The sequence below is a fragment of the Pongo pygmaeus genome, chromosome 9, assembly GCF_028885625.2.
Source record: "Pongo pygmaeus isolate AG05252 chromosome 9, NHGRI_mPonPyg2-v2.0_pri, whole genome shotgun sequence".
Classification (NCBI taxonomy): Eukaryota; Metazoa; Chordata; class Mammalia; order Primates; family Hominidae; genus Pongo; species Pongo pygmaeus.
This window is the reverse complement of record NC_072382.2, coordinates 32,690,562-32,713,914: the sequence shown is the minus strand read 5'-3', so window position 1 is coordinate 32,713,914 and position 23,353 is coordinate 32,690,562.

Genomic DNA, 23,353 nt, shown 5'->3' with positions numbered 1-23,353 from the left:
AGCCCTATGAAAGACACTTGAGTCAAAATGTATTTCTATCGAAGAAAGGAGACCATAAATGGGAAAAGGAGAGGGGAGGAGACCTCTCAAGGGCATCTCCCTCTAGAAGTAGAGATTGTGAATCCACAACAGAAAAGTTTTAAACAAGGGATAGCAGAATGCCTGGATGGTGTTCTAGTGCCTGAATAGAAAAAGGCCACAATGACCAACAAATCCCACCTACATCCGCCTTCCTCACTGCCTGAAATCCCACCATTAGGATTTTTTTCCTTTTGGGTTAGCAACCAAGAAAGAGTAAAGTCTGGAAGACTCTTATTCCACATCTTCACTTTGGAGCGCCTCTTTTTTTTTTTTTTTTGAGATGGAGTCTTGCTCTGTCACCCAGGCTGGAGTACAGTGATGCAATCTCAGCTCACTGCAAGCTCTGCTTCCTGGGTTCACGTCATTCTCCTGCTTCAGCCTCCCAAGTAGCTGGGACTACAGGCACCTGCCACCACTCCCAGCTATTTTTTTTTTTTTTTGTATTTTTAGTGGAGACAGGGTTTCACCGTGTTAGCCAGGGTGGTCTTGACCTCATGATCCGTCCGCCTTGGCCTCCCAAAGTGCTGGGATTACCACCTCTTCTTGATTACAAACATAAACAAAAACTAACAACTTTCTAGTTTTTTCTTTTTTTTTTTAATTACAAAAGAGATCCATATTCATCACAGAATATTTGGAAAAAAGAGATAAGCAAAATCAGAAAAATAAATTCAGCCTGTAATCACCCAGAGATAACAATTATTAAAATTTAGGTATTCACTTTGTTATTTCCTTTTATAACAAAACTTTTTTTTCTTGTGAAATTTAATAGAATACAATTGAACTATTTTTTCCTTTATGGTTAATGATTCTTGTTTCTTATTTAGGAAATCATTTCCCGAGTCATAAAGAATTCTCTCATATTTTCTTCTAAAGCTTTATACAGTTTTGCCCTTCAAATAAGGTTAATAATCCACCTAGAATTGATTTCTGTGTATGGCATGCAGTGGAGACAAGTTCTACTTTTTTCTCTCAAATGAATATTCAGTTGGACCAAGGCTGTCCTTTCTCCACTACTTTGCAGTTTCACTTTTTGTTGAAAAATCAATTGTTCACACATGGGTAGATCTCTTTCTCGGCACTCTTGGAGTCTATTGGTCTGTCTGTATGTTGAACAGGATCAGATAGGCTGTGCTTTGTTTCAGGTAACAAAGAACCCCAACATCTCACTGATGAATATACTAAAGTCATTTTTGTTTTCCATTGGCAGTTCACTTCTGATGCAGGAGATGCCTCAGGGCAACTGCCCTTTGCAAGGTGAAGTGTCTGCACCATTGGAAGTACTCTCCATCCAGTGGAGAGAGACTGGAAATGCTCCATGAGGTTTTCATCGACCCAGAATGAAAGCATCACCCATCATTCCCTTCCTCTTACAGCCTATTTGTCAGAACCAGTCAGAGTTCCACCCACCTGAAAAGGTTGTGACGTGCTGTTTGCCATTTGCCTGGAAGGGGGGAATACCCAGATATTGGAAAATGCTAGTGACGTGCACTTCCATCTAACTATCCTTGAATGAAAATGACAGTCTTAATTACTGCAGTAAGATAAGAAGACTGTATACCTGGTAGAGCAAGTCCTCTTACCCCATTTCTTCTTCAAGAAGGTCTTGGCTAGTTTGGAACCTTGGCAATCCCATATAGACTTTAGAAAGTGCTAGTTAAGTTCTTTAAAAATCCTGCTGAGACTTTTATTGAATCCATAGCTTCATTTAGAGAGAGCTGACTTTTAAATTAGGGAGTGCTCCAAGCCACTGACATAGAATTTCTCTCTTTTACTCCAGGTCTTCTTTAATTTCTCTCGAATGTTTTGTAATGTTTTTGCGCAAAGGTCTTGCACATCTTTTGCTAGATATCCCCCTAGGTTTTGGACATTTTTAAGATGCTAGTGTAAATGTTATTGCTATATATTTTTCATTTTACAAATATATGTGTTTAGTATATAGAAATTTAATTCATGTTTCTGTATTGACTTTATTGAGTAACCTTATGAAACTTTCTTAAATTCTAAAAATTATCCGCAGCTTCCCATAGATTTTCTATGTAGGTAATAACATAATCCACAAAAATGACACTTCAATTTTTTCCTTTCTGGTTCTTATGTCTTTATTTCTCTTTCTTGCATTTCCCATGTGGGGTCCCCAGACACTGTTGAATAGATGTTGTGATAGTGAGCATCCCTGTTCTGTACACAGCCTCGAAAGGAAAATTTTCAGAGTTTTGTTTTAAACAATCTGGTTGTTATAGGTTTTATTGTAGCAGCTCTTCACCAGATTACCTGCATGTTTTCTTTTTTCTAGTTTCTAAGACTTTTAATCCATAAATGAGTGGATGTTGAATTTTAGCAAATGCTTGTCTCTGCATATATTGAAATGACTATATGATCAATTCCCCAATTGATCTGTTAAGTTGGTAAATTACATTGACATTCTGAAGTTAAAGCAATTTTTACACTAGCGCCCTCAAGTAAGCCAAATTTGGACATGATGTATGTTTAAATATCTATTGCTGGTGTTGGCCTGTTAATATTTTATTTAGAATTGTTGAGCCTATGTTCAAGAATAAAATTGGCTTGTGATTTTCCTTCACATACTGTTCATATTGGGTTTTGGTATCAAGATTACTCAAGCCTCACAAAATAACATAGGGAGTCTCATTTTTTCTGTTTTCTGAAAGAGTTTGCATAAGGGTGGCATTATATCTTCTTTAGCTCATAAAATTTGCTTGAGCTATCAAATCTTAACATTTTATGCCAGGTTGATTTTTTATTAAATGAATGATTTTAATAGTTATAGGATTATTCGGATTTTTAATTTCTTCTTTTGTTAATTTTGGTAAGTAGTGTTTTCCTAGAAATTTGTCTATTTTATCAAAATTAAAAAATTAATTCACATAGAGTTGTTTATAACATCTTCTAATTATCTTGCTAATGTCTGCAACACATGTAATAGTGTTATTTTTGCTTATAAATTGACAATTTATAATTGCATATACTTATGGGGCACAAAACAATGTTATGATTTATGAAAGCAATGTGGAATAATTATATCTAGCAAATTAATATATCCATCACCTTAAATACTCATCATTTTTTGTGGTGAAAACATTTGAAATTCACTTTTTTCACAATTTAAAAATGCACAGTACACTATTGTTATCTACAGGTGGTTCCTGACTTCTTATGATGATTTGAATTATCATTTTTCAACTTTACAATCGTGTGAAAGCAATATGCATTCAGTATGCTCTATGACTTATGTTGGGATTATGTCTGGATAAACCCATAGTAAGTTGAAAATATCAGTGGGCTCATCCAGACATAACTCCATCATAATTTGAGAAGCAGCCGTATATTTATCATGGTGTGCAATAAATCTCAAAAAAAGACCTATTCCTCCTGTCTGAGATTTTGTACCCTTTGGCCATCACTCCTTCATTCCCCTCACCCGCAGCCCCTGTAACTACCATTCTACTCTCTGCTTCTATGGATTTGATTGCTTGAGATTCCACATATAAGTGAGACCATGTGGTGTTTGTCTTTCTGTGTCTGGCTTATTTTACTTAGCATGATGTTCTCCAGTTTCAGTGATGTTGTTGCAAATGATAGAATTTCCTTCTGTTTAAAGGCTGAGTTATCCGATTGTGTGTATATACTACATTTTATTTATCCATTCATCCATTGATAGACACTTAGATTGATTCCATGACTTGGCTAGCGTAAATAGTGCTGCAATGAACATGGGAGTAAGGACATGTCTTAGACAATCTGATTTCAATATTTGGATAAACACCCAGAAGTGGAATTACTTGGTCATATGGTAATTCTAGTTTTAGGTTTTTGAGGAACTTTCATATAGTTTTTCATGATGGCAGTACTAACTTACACTCCCAACAGTGTACAAGGGTTCTCCTTTCTCCACAGATGTTCTCTTTTTCATTACTGACATGAGTTATCTGTGCCTTTTCCATTTTTTGTCTTCATCTGTCTCAGCAGAGGTTTATCAATTTTATCATTTAAAAGGTAAAAATTGTTACCTTTTAAATCTTGTCTATTGTATTTTTTTGTTTCATTAATTTTTGCTCTGATTTTTGTATTTCCTTTTTTCCATAGTTTTAGGAGATGACTTTGCTGTTCTTCTAACTTCTCTTTCTAGGACTCCTAGAAATATTGTTAAGTCTGCTCATTTTATTTTTCTCACCTTTATATTTTCCATTGTTTTATCTCTTTCTTATTCATTCTGGGTAGTTTCTTCTAATCTACCTTCCAGTTCATTAATTATCTCTTTACCTGTGTTGAATTTGCTATTAAACCTATCTGAATGACTTTTTCATTTTTTATTGGGTTTTTAAATGTTAAAATTCTCATTCCTATTTGGTTCTGCCTCAAATTTGCAATGATTTTGTTTCAGCTGATTGCCAAAACGTTTTTAGTTCAAGTTCATCTCTTTGAGCATAGTGAGCACAGTTGTTTTTCAGTCTTTATGTAAATACCTCCTCTTTTATTCATCTTTCCACATTTCTGGTGGAGGGACTGGCTATGAGAGACAAAAACTTTCTTTCAGATGCTTTTAGGACTTACCCATATTTCTTTCATGGTGTCTATTATTTTATTATCTCATTATTTAGATACTTTTCTCCTCTACTAAACTAATGGTTCAAGGCTTATCAAAGATAAATTCTCTGCCTTGTTCATCTCTGTGTCTCTCATGGTATCTAGCAGACTTCCACCCAAGATATAAAGACACTATGACTAAGTGAATGATTTTAGTCTTACCTACCTACCTGTTAACTTACCTACTTGCATCTCACTTATAGTTCGACTTTTGGCTTCTTCCTCAACCTCAACTACCCCATTCTTCCTATGGCTCACTGTGCTCACTGGCCTCCATACTGTCCCCTAAATAAGGAAATCTGCCGTAGCCTCAGGGCCTTTGCACCTACTCTGCCTGCTGTCTGGAATGCTCTTCTTCCCATATACCCATCTGTTTTAATCCATCATCTTTTAATCCCTCATCCCATCTCTTCAAATGTGACTTCTACAGAGGGTTCTTCTCTGACCACCTTATCCAATAACCAGCATTCTGTCTCCTCTTTGCCATTCTCCATCATCTCACCCTGCTTTATATCACATATCACTAAGTGACAGTATATTATAAATGTACCCATTTGTTTACTGTCTGCCTCCATAACTAATGTATAAGCTCTCTGAGGGCAGGGACTCCGGTTTATTTGTACACTGCAATTATCTCCAGTGCCTTGGATAGTGTCTGGCATGTAGAAGGAATTCAAGAAATACTTGTCAAGCTAGGTGATGTGACAACTACTTTATATGAAATTAAGTAATTCTCCTCCAGTAGCTCTAAAAGTTTAGTATGTTATTATTGTCTCTATTTTACTGATGAGTGAACTGAGGCTCAGAGAGGTTATTTAGCATACGTATGAAGACAGAACTAGTGAGTGATTGACCTGAGATTTGAACTCAACCTGTGCTATCTAAAGCTAGCCAGGCAGCCTCACATACATGGCAAATGCCTACTGAGACATGAATACGCAGGTTGGGATCCCAAACTGTTGGGAAGCATAAAAGAAAAACACTAAAGATGTGGGGAGCATAGGACTTTTTTTTTTAATAGGTCAGTGGCCCTCTCTGCAACCCTTTGAATGATCAGCTTGATCAGAGAATCCCCTACCCCCACCCCTGCCTCAGCCAGTTTCTATCTGGCTGTTTCATCAGCTGGCTGATCCAAACAGCAATGTCAGCAAAAGAATGGTGATCAGGCACGTAAAGCAATGTATTAGAAAGAAAGAAAAGGCAGCTCAGATGATGCAAGATCATCCAGATGTCAAGCACTGTGTTCTTGCACACTTGCCCATTCATGTTGTTCATTTTTTAAACATTTGTGATAAGAACAAAAACTTAGTTGCTTCCCTCAGGTACTCCCTGTATGGATTAGTGCAGACATCTGCTGCTTCAGGCTTTCTGATTGGTTCCCACTGGTTTGGGGCAAAACCGGAAGCTTCTGAGCCAAGTGCAGGGGCAGAAGAGCTCCCAAGAACTCCTGGGAAAACTAGGAAGGACAATCAAGAAACCACTGGCAGCTCCATTTGCAGGATCTCATCCCATCGGGGGTGTCTCAGGAGGGGGAATTGCAATACCATTCACCTGTCCCCTTTGCAGTTACACCAATCTCTCGTTCAAGAACAAGCAGAAAGCAAACACCAGATTGCCCTGAGCACAGGATTAGGACACACCACACAGAGCCAACTCAGCGTATCGTTCTTTGCATGATCATCTGGGGATGAAGCAGGCTCCGTTCTGGAAGGGGCAACCTGAATAGAGAAGAGTCTGACATTGGAGTCAAGCAGAACTTGGTTGGAATTTGGCTCATCGCTGGGTGATCCAGAGACAGTTATTTAATCTGAGAATCAGATATTTTGTCTGTTAAATGGAAATTATAGTAGCCACTTCACAGGATTGCTGTAAAGAGTACATAAAACCAGGTACCTGCAATGTATAGTGCTAAGCCTGACACATAGCAGGGTGTCAGTAAGTGGTACCTCTGACTGGGGATGGAAGCCAGAGGAGCTGGACCTTTATTTGACTGGCCAGAAGCCAGCTCTCTAGTCACCTTCCTGATCCTTCCTTCTTCTGTGTGTACACTGACAACAATGTTTTTCTACATAATGGAACAGTGGCCCTCAAAACTTGTTTTTGTAAGAATTATCCAGGTTGCTAGTTATTAATACTAGTTATCTGGGTTGCTAGTTATTAATACTAGTTATCTGTGTTGCTAGCTAAAAATACACTCAGTTCCCATCCCTAGATTTTTCTATTTCAGTAGGTGGTAGTGGATTCAGGAAATCTGTGTTTTTACCAAAGTATCCCCTGCTATAGAATTAATTTTTGTGTTCCCCCCTCATTCATATGTTGACATTTAAACCTCCATTGTGATGATACCAGGTGGCTTTGGGAGGTGATTTGGTGATAACGATGAAGCCCTCATAAATGGGATCACTGACCTAATAAAAGAGACCCCAGAATGCCCCCTTGTCCCTTCTGCCATGTGAAGTCACAGTGAGAAGATGGCATCTGTGAACTAGGAAGTGGGCCCTCACCAGATGCTGAATCTGCTGGTGCCTTGCTCTTGGACTTCCCAGCCTCCAGAATTCTGAATAATAAATTTCCTTTGCTTATAGCCTAGTCTATGACATTCTTTTGTGGCAGCGTAAATGGACTAAGATGTGCACCCTCATGCCCTTTAGGGAATTGTGACTTTGAGAAACACTGCCCTAGGATTTACAGAATGCTGACGAAGCCTTGCTGACTCAAATGCAAAATATTCTTATAAAGACCAAAATAGAAATGAATACTCCTTTGAACTCCTTTGGATGTGCACTTTGCATAGTTACAGCACCTTTCCATCATGTGCAAATGAGACACAAATGAATCCTTAGTTTGACCCAGAAAGAATGTCTTTGCTGGTAGGGACTGCAGGAGAAAGAGAAGAACCAGAATACTGTAGGAAAATTAACACTGGCCACGAGACATCTGGTTGCTAGCTCGGTAGCTGTGCAACATTGGCATGTTACTTGAACTTCTAGAAATCTGTTCTTTCTTCTGTAAAATGAATGTGGTCTAGAAAGTAAAGACCAGTCACCTTTACCAGTTGGAGTCTAACCAGGAAGAAACTTAAGTGTCTTCAACAGAGGGAATTTAATGCAGGGAATGGGTCACACCAGTGTTAGAAAAGCTGCAATGCCAAAGAGGGGATGAAGAGATAGCTCAAAGGTTAATAAGAGCAGAAAGTCACTAGTATTCATAGGCTGAAAAGAGAAAGGGAGGAGGTAGTGTTCCCGGAATCCCTGATGGGCTTGTCTGGAGGGCGCTGGGGCCATGGAGGAAATGTAGTAGCTGCTGGAGGCATGCTCAGGGCAGAGAGGGAGCAGAGAAATACCCTGGCTTCTCATTTTCTCTCTCCAGTCCTTGTAGGCACCTCACTGGCTGAACTCAGGGGAGCATTCCTCCTCTATAGAACAGAGTCTCCTTGCATACAACAAGAGGGTCAGAGGATGGCTCAATTTTTCCTTCCATTTCTCACTTCTATGATTCTCTCTCTTCAGGGTAAGTAAGTGAGGGTAAGTAAGCTGCCCAGTAAGTGAACAGTTTTCCAAACAAGCCCACAGCACCACCTCTATATACAGCAACTCTCTGTTTATCAGCACTGCATTAACCAGGACTCTCTATTAACTGGGACTTCCAGTTCCTTAAATTTCTTCAAGGTTCCTGTGTACTCCCAAAGCATCTTCATCAAAGAAACATTAAGTTATGCTTAGAGACCATTTCCCAATTGATATAGATAGGAGATTCTAAGGCCTTGAAAAAAATTAATACATGCATATTAGATATAGCTATAAAAGCCAGACTATCTGATTAATTATGTGACTGGTGTTAAACTGTTTGGACAAAGGTTGGCTAAATTCCCTATGAATACTTACTTCCCTACTTCTGTGGACAAGGAAAAATAGACCAAAGGTTCAGATAAAAGCTTGATTCAATGTCATCTCTTTTCTCATGAATCTTGGTCATGTGTGGGAAGTGATCCAGATCTAGAACCTTAGCCTTTGGGACTTAAAAAAAACAAAACAAAAACTGTTGAGTTGAATCATTAAGTGTTACTGAGGGACAGGAGAGAGGAGGGTAGCTTTCTTAGTTCCAAGCCAAATTCTGTTAACAAAGATCTGTGGGTAGACCTCTGTCTGGGCAAAAGATCAGAAGATGTGCTGTTCTAGGCCTCTTTGCTCTCAGACCCATTCCCTATCCTTTCCCCTTCACTGTACACCCTTATCTCCTCTTCTGCTGTCTTCCTCTGGGCCTGATGCCTGAGGCTCCAGAAGTTTCTCAGGCTCCCACGTTCCAGCAATCCAGGCCTCCTTCCTAGTAAGTGATGAGTACAGGGGCCATACTTAGCCCTGCAAGTTTTGTAATCCAACTTGAAATCAAATGGCAGAATGAATGATTATATATGGTGTGACCCAGGACCACATGCAGTTGTATCACATGCACTTACAAAAGAGCCCCATTTCTTGGACTCATTCCCAGACTCAATCTCTCTGAGGGTAGGACCAGGAATTCTGCCCTTTTCACAATCTTCCCAGGTGGTTCTCTACATAGTATAATAATACAAACTCATGGAAATGTATTGAATGAAAAGTGAATAAAAGAATAAATGAAATAACAAATGGTGATGACTGGCACAATATATGTATCCATTCTCCTACTGAGGTGCACTTACTTTGCTTCCAATGTTCATTTGACAAGTAGTGATGCATTGAATATCCTTGTACCTGTGAGCATGCAGTAAAGTTTCCATGGGCTTATATTTGCTGGGTTATGGGCATGTGCATCTTCCTCTTTTCTAGATATTAACAAATCACTCTCCAAAGTATTTATAACAATCAACACTCCTGAACCAGCAGTGAGTTGGAATTCCTTCCTCATCACATCCTGGCCAACAATTATTATCATCAGATTTTTTAATTTTGCCAATTTGAAGGAATGCAGTGGCTTCTCATGTGTTAGTGTTTCTGATGATCAGTGAGGTTGAAAGTCTTTTTTTTTTTTTTTTTGAGATGGAGTTTTGCTCTTGTTGCCCAGGCTGGAGTGCAATGGTGCTATCTTGGCTCACTGCAACCTCTGCCTCCTGGGTTCAAGTGATTCTCCTGCTTCAGCCTCCCGAGTAGATGGGATTACAGGCATGCACCACCATGCCTGGCTAAGTTTTGTATTTTTAGTAGAGACGGGGTTTCACCATGTTGGTCAGGCTGGTCTCAAACTCCTGACCTCAAGTGATCTGCCTGCCTCGGCCTCCCAAAGTGCTGGGATTACAGGCGCGAGCCACTGCACCTGGCCGATTGAGCATCTTTTTATGTATTTAATGATGCTCATTTTTAATTGACTTCCTTCTGTGCTTTCTTTTTTTTTTTTAGCAGTGAATTTGAGTTATAAGAATATGTATTTCTTTCACTCTGGGATTCACCTACATAAAGTAATTTTCACTTGAATGAAAAAGAAATCAGTTGTATAAACATCTGTTTTTTTTCTGAATTTTACTGGTGTAAAAATGGCCACTCAGCCCTGGAAGACACAAAGGCACTTCGCCTACTGAAGTTGCAGATGGGAAATTTTTAGAAAGGTCCTGTTCAACCTCTGGAAGGGACAGATCATATCTGAAAGTCAGGGTAATTCACCCAACCCAAATGTTTCTTCTACTGTGGGCTCTGAGGATTCGTCCACATGCTTCTTCTGTGTTGCTGCCATCTGATTTCCTTTGCTAGGCTCCTCTTGCTACTTGGGCTACAAAGAGGTGCTTCATGGTCCAGAGTCTTTGCCTCACCTTCAGTCTTGAGGTGGTCCCCTAGGAGTTATTGGTAGTTGCTGCTGGAAGCCATTCTAACAAACCTGGCGAAGGCACAAAAGGATAGAAAGCCTTTAGCCAATACGGTGCCATCCAAAACAAACAGAGCACACTGCCCAGTCCTCTTCTGATTGCCTTTACTAATGCATCAGTCATACTTCTTCTGCACTCGATCTTAGCCAAGAGGTGGAGAAGCCATAGTCATAATTCTTCTGAAATTAATCTCTTCCTGCCGCACCTCCCCATCATCTGTCTTTGAATTCCCAGGGCTAGTACTCATAAGATTATCTCTTTCTTCTCCTTTATGAGGAGACCCATCCTTTTTCACAAACCAGCCACAAAAGCAAGTGTCATTACCCCCTACTGGAAATACCAGACAGAGAGTTCATCTCGGGTTACTTTCTAATCAGGCCTCCTGCCCGGGTTTTTCCTACTCCTGTCTTGAAGCGACCACAGGGGGAGAGCAGTTTCCAAATATGATCCCACCTTTCCACTGTCACTTGTCCACCCCCGACCACTATCATTCTTTTATTTGCTTCTCCCCTGAGCCAGCCGAGAGCCTAGGTCAGTGACAGGGCAGGCAGAAGACAGAGGGTCTTCCAGGAAGGAGAGGGAGAAACTCACAGAAGAGGCAGCAAGACAGGAAGGCGGGCAGGGGCTGAAAATCCAATACGTATCTAAGTACATTTTTCTAGGATGGGCTTCTACACACAGCCAAAACATATCTTGCATATTGTTTGTATTTTTTAGAGGTTTACAGGTCTCCCTGAAAGTCCCTCTGTGGAATTATAAACCTCTAATAAAAAATCCCAGGGTTAAAGAAAGGAAAAGATGAAGGAGAGGCCCACACTCTGAAAGGAAAGGGTTCAGCGACTCCTGGAAGGTTCTGGATGGTGCTTCCTTGACCAAGTCAGCTGCTTCTTCTGCCTGGTCTCCTTTGTGGTTCAGCTGGGGTGGGGCTTGCTAGAAAAAGCTGTGGGAGGTGGTTGCGCCAACGTATGGGGGCTGTCTGTAAATGTAGGTGTTATCTGATGAAAGCTGCCCAGGGTGAGGGCTCGTACAGAAAGCTCCTGGTGGTGGGGAGATAATGTCAAGCTTCTCTCTCTCTCCCAGATCCTGGTTGTATCCCCTGTCCCTCTCCACCCCCACCCACTCACCCACAGACTTCCAAGGAACCGACGCCTGCAGACATGCCTCTCTGGTGCCCTCCCAGTAACCCCTGGCAGGTAGCACAGCGCCAAACCTCTTGGCTTTACCCCACTGGGCCCATGACCCAGTGGCTGTGCCTCTGGGTCCTCCCTGTCCTGCAAAGAGAACTGGGCCCTGAGTCAGGTTCTTCTGCTCCAACCCAGTGGCCACCTGTGCTCCTGGGGAGCTTGGGGGAGGCTGGGAAACTTTCAAAGAGCAGTTAATCACTAACTAGCTGGAGATAAGAGAGAGAGAATGAAACAATTGAGAAAATGCCCAACCCAGAGGTTAGTGCTTCCCTGCCTGCACACGCCAGAACCTGGCCCGCCCAGAGAAACTGGCGATCAAACTGAGTTTGTTCACTGGAGAGAGCTGACATACAGTCTCCAGGGGGCTGCAGTATCCCAGGCTGAGGTCCAGTGGCAGCCACTGCCGCTTTTCTCCTAGGGGCCTTTCCTTCAGCCATGCCTCAGCCCTGAAGACAAACAGGAGCAGTTTTCAAGGAGCCCTTCCCTTATCTCTAAGGTCCGGGCCTGGAATTCAGCTTGGCCCATTTACTATGCCAGCTCTGTGCAGGGTGCAGAGATCCAAGATAAATCAGACAGGGTCTCTGCTGTCAATGTGCTCAAGGAAAGAGGCTTTTAGGGGAAACAAATCTAAAAGACTGCCAGCTGGAACTTCAACTCTGTAAAGCAGCACCCTGCCACATCTGCCTGCTGGAACATTTTCGTCTGCTGGGCTCACGTAGCTGTGCAACAGCTGGGTCTGGGGTCACATTCTGGGCTAATCTGATGATTATTTTGGCTAGGGTGAGCCCATCCTTTTTGGTTTCAGGAGCTGTTCAAGGGTGGTCTGATGGTTTGGATCAAGACTAGCTGGATCCCAGAGAAGAATACGTTGACTTTTCTGGGGTGGCATCTGGGGCAGAAAGCAAGAAGGCTGCCTTACTTCAAGGAAGGCTCTCCTTCCACCTTCTGCCCTCTGAGTGCCTCGTATGAGCAAGTGACACTAGACAAAGTGCTTAACACTTATTACCTGACTTGAATCTCCCAATGGCCCTGTAAAGCAGGTACTCCATTATCATCACCACCCTTCTTTTTACAGGCAAGAAAACCAAGGCACAGTCAGTTTAAATAACTGGCTCAAGGCTGCACGGCTGATAAGTAGCAAATTTGGACTTCGAATCTGGGCGCTCTGGCTTCAAAGTGTGCTGTCTATTGTTCAGGTTCTGGTCTGGTACTGGCAATGTCAGCCACCCCTGGAAGCTTGCTATGAATATAGAATCCCCAGCTGACCCCAAACTCCCCAAATTAGCACCATGATTTTAACAAGATCTCAGGTGATTGGTGTACACACTACAGTTTGAGAAACACTGCCCTTTTCACATTATATGGCTCTGTGCTCAGTACAGATTTAGTTTTCTTTTTTTTTTTTTATTATACTTTAAGTTCTGGGGTACATGCGCAGAACCTGCAGGTTTGTCACATAGGTATATATGTGCCATAGTGGCTTGCTGCAGTCATCAACCCACATTAGGTATTTCTCCTAATGCTCTCTCCCCTAGCCCCCGACCCCCTGACAGGCCCCGGTGTGTGATATTCTCCTCCCTGTGTCCATGTGTTCTCATTGTTCAACTCCCACTTATGAGTGAGAATGCAGTGTTTGGTTTTCTGTTCTTGTGTTAGTTTCACAATCGTTCTCAGATTTAGTTTTCAAACTATTCATTCCACCTGCCAACAATTACCAAGCTCCAGACATTGTACCAGGTGAATGATGGCGGTGAAGAGACAAATTTCCTTATAGAACTTGGCCACACCCTTCATGCAGGCAGTATGTAGACTGCAAGTCAGGACACTTGGATCTAAATTCAGTGCTACCACCTGCCGGCTGCGAGACTGTGGCTGAGTCATTTCACCTTCTTGGGTCCCAGTTTCCTAATCAGTAAAACCAGGAGGCAAGCCAGAGATGTCCGGCCCCAGCAGCATATTCTATGTGAACAGGATGAGGTGCCCAGCAGGCACTCGATGGGGATCTGCTGAATGAGGGAACCAGTAAATGAGTGAGTGAACCGATCATCCACCACAAGAAAAAAGCCCTCCATTTCCAAATGAAGAAAAGAAGTATGCTAGTGGAGGGGAGATGGGATTATCTGCTGTGTGTCAGGGAAGAGTAGGGCCTTCCCAAGCTCCCTTACTACTAACATTACACAGGGGTCCTAACTTGCCCTTCTCAATGGTCCACTCAGATGATTTCTCTTGGCGAATGTCTGCCCCACATCTGTGTGTCACTCAGCAACTTTGGCCATGTATCCAGTGTGGGATCTCTAGATCACAAGGTGGAGAAAGGGGTGAGGAATGACCTAGAATCCTGGCCTCTGGCCTTAAGAGCCTCACTTGTTAAAGGGAAAGGGGCAAATAAGATCTGAACATCAAAAATTATTTCAGCTTGCCTTCCCTCTCACTCTTCTCTGTCCCCGTCTCCTCTTGTCTTCCCTGCAAACCACTTTGAATCTCCTTTGGTTACTAAGATAAAACCAATCCACATTAACTATGGCTGGTATTTTTTTCGCTTTTACTCCAAGCCAATGCATAGTGCATTTTGCTTACATTAGATTATGGAATCCTTCAAACAACCTGATGATGAGTGGGTGCCATTGATACCCCCATTTTATAGCTGGGGCAACTGAGGCACAGGGTTGTTAAGCAGCTAACCTGAGGCCACTCGGTCACTTCCTTGTGGTGGGCCCAGGATTTGAATCCAGGTTTGCTCAACTCCAAAGCCTGTGTACTAAACGACACTTCCTGCCTTGATAAGATAATTGTGGTTGTTACTTGGCCAAATAAAGAGCCTATGGAGAAGTTGTTTCCAATGAAGCATATCAGCTTCTAAATCTGGCTGAACATTGGACTCTCCAAAGGGGCACAAAATACAGCTTCCCGGGCACCATCTTGAAATGACTGATTCAGCAAATTGGTGGTAGGCAGCGAGGCACCTGTAGTTTGGTAAAGCTCCCAGGTGATTCTGATAATGAGCTTGTGCAGAACCCATTTACCTAAGGAGAACGCGGGTTCAAAGGGACTGGACAGCTCTTCCTTATTTAGAGTAGGAGGCTGTTGGCTTCCGAGAATGAGGGCTAATTAACTTTGGGGAGCTTCCTGGAGTGACCTTTGCCCTCAGTGAAAGTGTGGGGATTGAGATAAGAGAGAGAAATCCTTGGTGGCTAGGAGGAAGGGTAGGGTGTTTGCTGTCAGGCTCCAGGCTTAGCCCTCGTGGTGTCCCTCGTGGAGATGGTATACACTGAGTGCAATGGCTGCTGGAGAGTGGGTGGAGAGATGAAGGTGACAGGGGTGGGATTAATTAAAATATCAGGCAGTGTGGCTGGGAGCAGTGGTTCACACCTGTAATCCCAGCGCTTTAGGAGGCCAAGGCAGGTGGATCACCTGAGATTGGGAATTCGAGTTTAGCGTGGCCAACATGACGAAACCCTGTCTCTACTAAAAAAATACAAAAATTAGCTGGGTGTGGTGGTGCACTGCAATCCCAGCTGCTCAGGAGGCTGAGGCATGAGAATTTCTCAAACCCAGGAGGCAGAGGTTGCAAGTGAGCGGAGATTGCACCACAGCACTCGGGCTGGGGCAACAGAGAGAGCCTGTCTCAAAGAAAAGAAGCAGTGAACCTTTAGATTATCCCGCTCTAAAAGTGAGGCAACCTTAGTTTGTCTGGGTCTTTAGCAGCAGAAGTGCCCTTGGCTATTTCTAGGCTGAGGGCCCCACCTAGTTCAAGTCTTCTAAACATCCAGTGTTTTGCTATATTCATTTACCACTTGTCCTATTAGACTCTTAGGTCTTTTTTTTTAATGACTCACTTATTAAAGAATGTGCATTTATTTACAAAGCAACAATATCACTACCTTTAATGGAAAATTAGCAACCCTGGCTACACCTAGAAGGTAACTGTTAATAAATAGGATGAAACCCAAGGCTGGAATTAACTTCTCATTGGATCCTGCAGCCTATGCTCCTTTCGTTGAAGGGTGATATCAGCCAACTGAGACCTCCTCTAAAGTCTGTGAAGGATTGAATTAAGAGAATTGGAAAGGGCACACATTTCTCATGATGTGATTCAATATTGATTAATTCCAGGTTCACCTATTATGTAAAACCATGTTACTTAAAGTGGCTTATAAATACCACAGCACCAGAATGTAAGCTCCATGAGGGCAGAGTTTTTGGTTTTGTTTTGTCTTTTAAAAATCTGTTCATTGCTGTATTCCTAGACTCTGAAACAGTACTTGGAATATAGTAGGTGTTCACATATTTATTGACTACGTGGACTCTTTTTAGACTGAGAAGCGGAATATAAAGTCGGAGGGTCCGACTGGTGATCGAATGTCTTCCTTCCTTACTCAAACCCACTCACCCACTTAGTTTTGAGAACTCTGGTGACCCAACCTACATCCTGTCCCACCTTCAGCTTCTTCCCATTCCTTGGATGCACGTGTTGCTGTGAGGATCAGACGAGGTCATGGATGGGCAGGACCCTGAACTGCGTGCCCTCTGCACTGCGAAACAGCTGGGCTGATTATAAATTGCAAAGGGGATACCTGATGGTGGCCCCATGACTTTCCATATGCTTTGGGCTGTTGTGAGAGAGAGTGCCCAAAGCCTGATTCTGGAATATTTTCTTTGCTCTCTTTTAAATGAGAACCTGCTTGCTTCAATTCTCCCACTGAGCAATCATGCTGACATGAGGGAGATGGAGTCAGACCTTACATTGTTGAGACCAGATTCTGTGTTCTACTGAGTATTGGGAAGGGTGATGCAGGCAGGCACCCACCATGTTCCCTGTGAGTGCTTATTTTTAGTAAAAACCTTGGTATACTGCTATTAATGAAAATAATAATAATAATAATAATAATTACTCCTGCTAATAATATAAGGAAACACCCACTGGTCTGTGACTGAGCCAGCCTTGCCTGAAGGCAGGGGAATGAATTCAATGACCTCTTGACACTGGTCTCAGCCCTTTGGTTCTATTACCACCTTGTAAACCTGAGGTTGTTCTGTTTTTATCCCTAGGGAGTTGTGGTTAGAACCTGCCAGAAATTTCTCACAATGAATCAATCTTCCATTGGTCACTGCCCTTTTCAACATGCCTGTCATTCAAGACTTACGATTTCCTAGGCATTGACAGAGAGAAACTGGCCATGTGGCCCAAGGCAGTGGGATTTACGTGACACCCGCCAAGCCGGTGGGGCTAAGTTCCATTGCCGAAGTCTGATACCTGTCATCTGCTGTGGGGTGACATCCACACCATGTAATTCTCCATTCATTCAATACATATTTGTGGATTCCTAGAATGCCCCAGCCACTGTGATAGTCCAGCTCAAGAGAGAGGAAGTACATGAGACATTACCACACAGTGTGGTATGTGCTGGAGAGATGAAGACTCTGGAGCAGAGAGGCAACAACTCAGGTGGGGACTGAATGGTGGCGGGGTGGGCTCATCAGGAAAGGCCCCCTCCGGGGAAGCTGTGTTTGGGCTGGGGTCGAAGGATGAGCAGCAGTTAGCCAGGGAAGACAGGGAGTAAAGGTACCCAGGCATGTGGGGCAGTCTATGCAATAATGTGGGGATTGGGGGAGGAAGGAAAGAGAAAGAGAATGGGAGAATGGCCTGCCTATCTGGGGAAATGAAAGGAGCCAGTATGTAAAAAGTCAGGTGAGAGACAGCTGGAGATGAGGCTGCAGAAATAGGTAGGTGCCAGGTCACAGAGGGCCTTGTGAATAGTATCATGGAGGCTGGACTTTACTCCAAAGGGCATGGGAGCCATCAAAGAGTGTTGAACAAGGAGATGCACATTATAGAAAGGCCAGGAAGGTCTCTGGGATCTCCTCTTCTCCAAATTGTGGCTCTGGGGACAGCTTCCTATAGTGCTCTTGGGCAGTACCAAACTGGTGTTTAGGCTCAGCTCACATGCAGCTCACAGCAAGATGGTGACAAATGACTCATCCTCACACAACAGAGCAGGCATAGGAAGGAGGCCCCGGTTAGGGTCTTGCTTACCTGGTTTGCTGGTGGCCTATGCGTTTAATTATAGAAAAGAATGCCAAGCCACTTGTGCCTTCTCAAACACTTTTTAACCTTTCTTCTACACCATGCCCTGCACCTCCCGTTCTCTCTCTGCTCTTCTCCCTTCCACCCTCAAATTTCTAAGCCATGTCCAGGTCTCGTTTTCATCTGTGCCAGAGAAGATCTATCTGACTTTGGCCATGGAAGAGGTATAGCAGGTACCAGTTGGAGAGGGCTGGAAAAGGTGCCTGGTGCTAGATATGGAAGACCTGAGCTTCCAGTCCTTGCTCTCACAGCCACCAGGCATTTGACATGGGGCAGAAGCACTTTTCCTCACCGAGCCTCTGTTTCCTCGTCTGTAAAATGGGAATCATGTTATGGTGATGGTGTGATATTTGAACAAGTCTTTTTTTTTTTTTTTGCAAAATTGCTTTGTAAACTGCAAAGCTCTGAATAAGTGTTTATTTGGGATTATTAGGAACTGCTTTGCTGGAATAGTCTACCAGAGGGATGGAAGGAGAGGAACTGAGAAATCCATTCTTTGAAACATTTTTATCATATGAGATACAAATATATGTCTATATAAATATAGATATAAATACGAACAAATATATCTGTCATAAAATTTAAAAAAGGATGAAACTTGCCCCTACTCTCGCCCCTAGCAGCAACTATTAATTGTTTGTTGTATATTCTCCCAGACACGTACAAAATATATATATTCAAACAAAAAATATAATCATATTATAAGCTTTGTTTTTTAGCTTGTTTATTCACATTACATGGAAATCTTTCAGCATCGTGGCCTATAGATCTGTCTTTTTAATATTACTTCATGGTCTAGGTGAACCATGGTTTATTTAGCATTTTCCTTTTGGTAAACATGAAAGTTAGTTGCAATTTTTCATCATATATTTTTTCTGGTCTTTTCTACATATATCTATGTGAGAAATTCCTAGAAATAGGGTTGCTGACTCAAAGGATATGAGCATTTTAAATTTTGGTAGGTACTACCAAACTGCTCTTCATAAAGACTGTACAAATACACCCTCCCACAAACAGAGTGCCTGCCTTCCATGCCTGGACCAACCACAGGCATTACCACCTCTGCTGAAGCTTTTTTATAAGACAAGGTCTTGCTCTGTTGCCCAGGCAGGAGTGCAGTGGCGCGATCTCTGCTCACTTCAACCTCTGCCTCCCAGGTTCAAGTGACTGTCATGTCTCAGCCTCTGGAGTAGCTGGGACTACAGGTGCGTGCTACCAAACCTGGCTAATTTTTGTATTTTTGGTAGAGATGGGGTTTTGCCATGTTGGCCAGGCTGGTCTCGAACTCCTGGCCTCAAGTGATTTGACTGCCTTGGCTTCCCAAAGTGCTGGGATTACAGGCATGAGCCACCATGACTGGACTGCTGAGGCTTTTTTTTTTTTTTTTTTTTTTTTTGAGACCAAGTTTCACTCTTGTAGCCCAGGCTGCAGTGCAATGGCATGATCTCGGCTCACTGCAACCTCCGCCTCCCAGGTTCAAGCGATTCTCCTGCCTCAGCATTCCAAGTAGTTGGGATTATAGGCATGCACCACCATGCCCGGCTAATTTTGTATTTTTAGTAGAGATGGGGTTTCTCCGTGTTGGTCAGGCTGGTCTCGAACTCCCAACCTCAGGTGATCTGCCCGCCTTGGCCTCTCAAAGTGCTGGGATTACAGGCATGAACCACTGCGCCCAGCCTTGCTGAGGCTTTTAAAACCATGAAACTCTCCTCCTCCCTCAACTGGTCATGTGGCCGCTGCCTGCTTCATCACACTGCTCCTCTGTCTGACAAGCCTGTTCTTATATAACACCAGTAGATAGGGCCATCCGAGACATGGTTACCCAATAAAATGGTAGGAACCAGCCCTAGGGTATTTGGGAAACTGGCTTTGAGGGTTCAATGGAATATTCACATTTCCAAACATAAAATTTAGCAGCAATGGAGAAACGTACTTTAAGCAGATAGTTTTGCGCCTGACACAAGAAATTATTATTGTTGTTGTTATTGAAAGTTCTGACCCACAGATCTCGGTTGTGTTTGGAAGGAGGATAGTCAGAGAGAGGAGGAAGGTATGAAGAGGTCGAGGTGTTAGTTTTAAAAAGTGTGTCTTTGTCATTGTCGAGCTGTGGCTGGTCCCACAACCTGGTTCTATCAGGCCTTTGGTGTTACAAAATGCAAAACACCAGGCAACCAAATAGCGTTTCCATGGAAGTATCCCGTGACCTCTGGTGCTGTGTACAGGTGAGAAAGTGAGCACTCAGAAAGGGATGGCCTGGGTGGGGAGGGCGAAAGGGGCCTCTCCAGCCTCTGCAACCTAAAACAAGGGGCCAATGAAAAGTTCTGGAACTGGATCACTAAGAAGACAGGCCCCACTGCTGGCATGCGTGGGATGACCAAAGAATTAGGAACCTGAGATTGGAGTTGGTCTCCAATTCAACTGGCCCATTTTAAAATTCTCATAAGCAGGGACAGAGGATCAAGTCAAGAGCACTAGGGAGATGGTGATGAATGGAAATTGTGTAAGGTAGATGGCTATTTGCTGGGGAAGGAGGAGAGAGGATTCAGAATTATAGGAATAATACATGAAATGACTGACAAAAGTAGCCTTTTACGTGTGTTATCTAATTTAATCCTCTTAACCTTATAGAGTTAGCACTGTCAGGATCCATATTAAAAAAAAAAAAAAAAAGACGAAGCAGAAGCTCAGAGAAGTCAAATTACTTGGCCGAGGTCAAGGTCACACAGCCACACGTGGCAAATCTGGAATACAAACTTAGGTCTATCTGACTTTAAACCAAAATGCTGCATATAGCTTCGATTTCAGCATGGCAGAGTTCAACTTGGAGGTAGAGGGTGGTGTTGTAGATTACTAGATATGATAGTGGTAGGTTTTCTTCTTCTGTCTTGATGAAAGATGAGCTATTTTTATCCTGTTGCAGGACAACGCGAAGGATCATGACTTCCATTTTTGAACTGACATTGTAGATTTGTGTATATTTGACAGCTCTACCACATTCCCAACCCTATGCCCTCCTATCACCCTTTCTGAGAATACTGGGCTAGTTGGGGGCAGTGTTGGGGGACTTGGGCCTGGGTGTATGCTGGGAGGAAAGGCAAGGAGATTGTGCAGTGTGGTAGTAGGGACTGGGGGAAGTTTTTTTGTTTTTGTTTTGAAAATCCTAGTTGGTCCCCAGTGGAGCCTCCAGACCTCCTCAAAGTCTTTGAGGTTGTGATTAATTACCATATAAACTAGACAGTCCTTGGCCTTGGTGTTGCCATTCCAGCCTGTAATTATCTTCATCACAAGTTGCTGTCTGGCTTTGTTCTGTAGGTAGAGGCTCTTTCGTTGGTCCCTGCATGTCCCTGAGTCACTAGCAGGCTCACTTGTGCTTATCCAAACTGGTGAATCATTCGCTGTCACCCTGGAGAGCAGTGCAGTTTGGGAAGGCGTGGGTGCTCCCATGGAGAGGGTGATCCCTTCTCTCTTCTTTCCAGGCATGCGTAAGGAGCAGTGGCAGAGAATTACGGAACACAGGATGCTATCATAGGTGACCTATGAGCCAGGCACGTTCATACGTGTCATCTCAATGAAAGCTTTACAGCACCGGTTATACAAGTAGTACACAGGGATAAACAGCAAGGTTCTTAGGTGGGTTTCAGACCCGGCTCTGCCACTTATCTAGAGGTATGACCTTGGCCCAACCTTCCTAACTTGTCTGTGCCTTGATTTTCTCAACTATAAAATAGAGATAAAAATGGTAACTGCATCTAAGAGCTTTTGAGAGGAATTGATGCAAGGATGCAAGTATAGTGCCTAGCAAACTGCAAGCACTCCACGAGGGGTGGTGATGCGGATGCTAATGCTGATGCTGGGACAAACTTATACCCATTTTACAGATGGGAGAACTGAGCCTCAAGTTGTCCAAAGTGGCATAGCTAGTAAGTGGTAGACTTGGGATGAAAACCCCAGTCTGTTTCCAAGTCAGGAACACTTTCCTCCATAATGCCATCTGCATAAATTAGACTGTTGGACTAAAAAACAATCCATTCAAACCACAAGGGTACATTGGCCCAGGTTGCTTCTATGTTTTATCCTCAATCTGAAGCAATATAATGAGCAATGTAATGAGATTATGTTAATATTTACTCAGGGTTCTGGGAAACCCAGAAGGGTTTCAGGGTAAACCATCTCCCAGCAAGCAAGGGCTTGCCTGCTAATTCCCCTTTCTTCCAAGACAGATCAGATTGCCCAGTGCCTAGTAAAATGCCAGTTTCCTTCTATGTGGAGGGGAGCAAAGCCGTCAGCTCCTGCTGGGGCACAGGGAGAGGATGTTTCTTATGGATGGGTAGGTGGTGCTTAGGGGTAGAGGCTCTGAGATCAGGCAGACCTGGTTTCTATCTGTCCTTCCCAGCAGTGTGACCTTGGGTAAGTTACTTAATGTCTCTCAGCTTCAATGTCCTCATCCTTAAGATGGGGGATTATCATGCTACTTTGTGGGGACTTTGTGAGGATTAAATGATATCTTAGTATCTGGCACATAGTAAGTGCTTAATAAAAATAATAAGGTAGAGCTGGGTAGATTGAGGGTTTCATTTACAGCACTTTGGCAGCAAGTCTCTTGTTTCCTGCCATTCAGAGACCCTGGCCAAACTACGTCCATTGTGGCCACATGACCATTGCCATGTCAGCCTCCAAAAGAGAGATGGCTGCTCAGCAGGCATTAACCAGATCAGAGGTTCTTTGATTCAGCACAGTGCTCTCTTTTTGCACTGCTCTCAGTCCACCAACAGTATTAATCACAGCAACCATTCATGGTGCAAGGTGATCTCCCTAAACTTACATTATATCTTTAATCCTCACAGCAGCCTTGGGGGATGGTATTATTTCCATCTGTAGATGAGACAATAGGGGCTCAGAGATGGTAGGTAATTGCCCAAGGACACATAGCTGTTGGAGTAAGTAGTATTGGAGCAAAATCTATGTGTGTGCATCTAGATTGACCAACCTTCCTGGTTTGCCTGGGAATATGGGGTTTTCTAGGATGTGGGTCATTCAGTGCTAAAATCAGGAAAATCTAAGATGAGTTGGTCACTGTATATGCGGCCTCTCCGTGGAGGGTTGGTTGGTGGGCCTGGAAAAGGGATGGGGATAAGAGAGAGAAGAGGAGGACGCAGAGAGAATGGCAGAAGCAACTCTGCACTGTTTCTTTCTGCAAAGACGTCTTTTCAATTCAACCTGCTTGTTCAGTTCAATAAGCAGGTTTGAATGCCCTCGTCCTTGGAGGGAGTCATGTCAGGACTTTCTGGGTATTTGACCATGATGAAGAGCGCTGTCTGCCAGGGTTCACCAGGCTGGATGTGGAAAAATGGTGCCCCAAACCAGCCCCACATGGCAGAATAGGAAACATGCTGTCATCTTGCTTCATCTGAATCTCCATTCCATGAGGGCAGGAATTCTTTTCGTTTTTACTTCTATAGCTGAAGCCCCAGTGCCCAGAATATGGCAGAAACTCCAGAAATGTTGGTGGAATGTAGACTATTGAATAGTACGAACCAATATCAGTACAATGTAGACTAT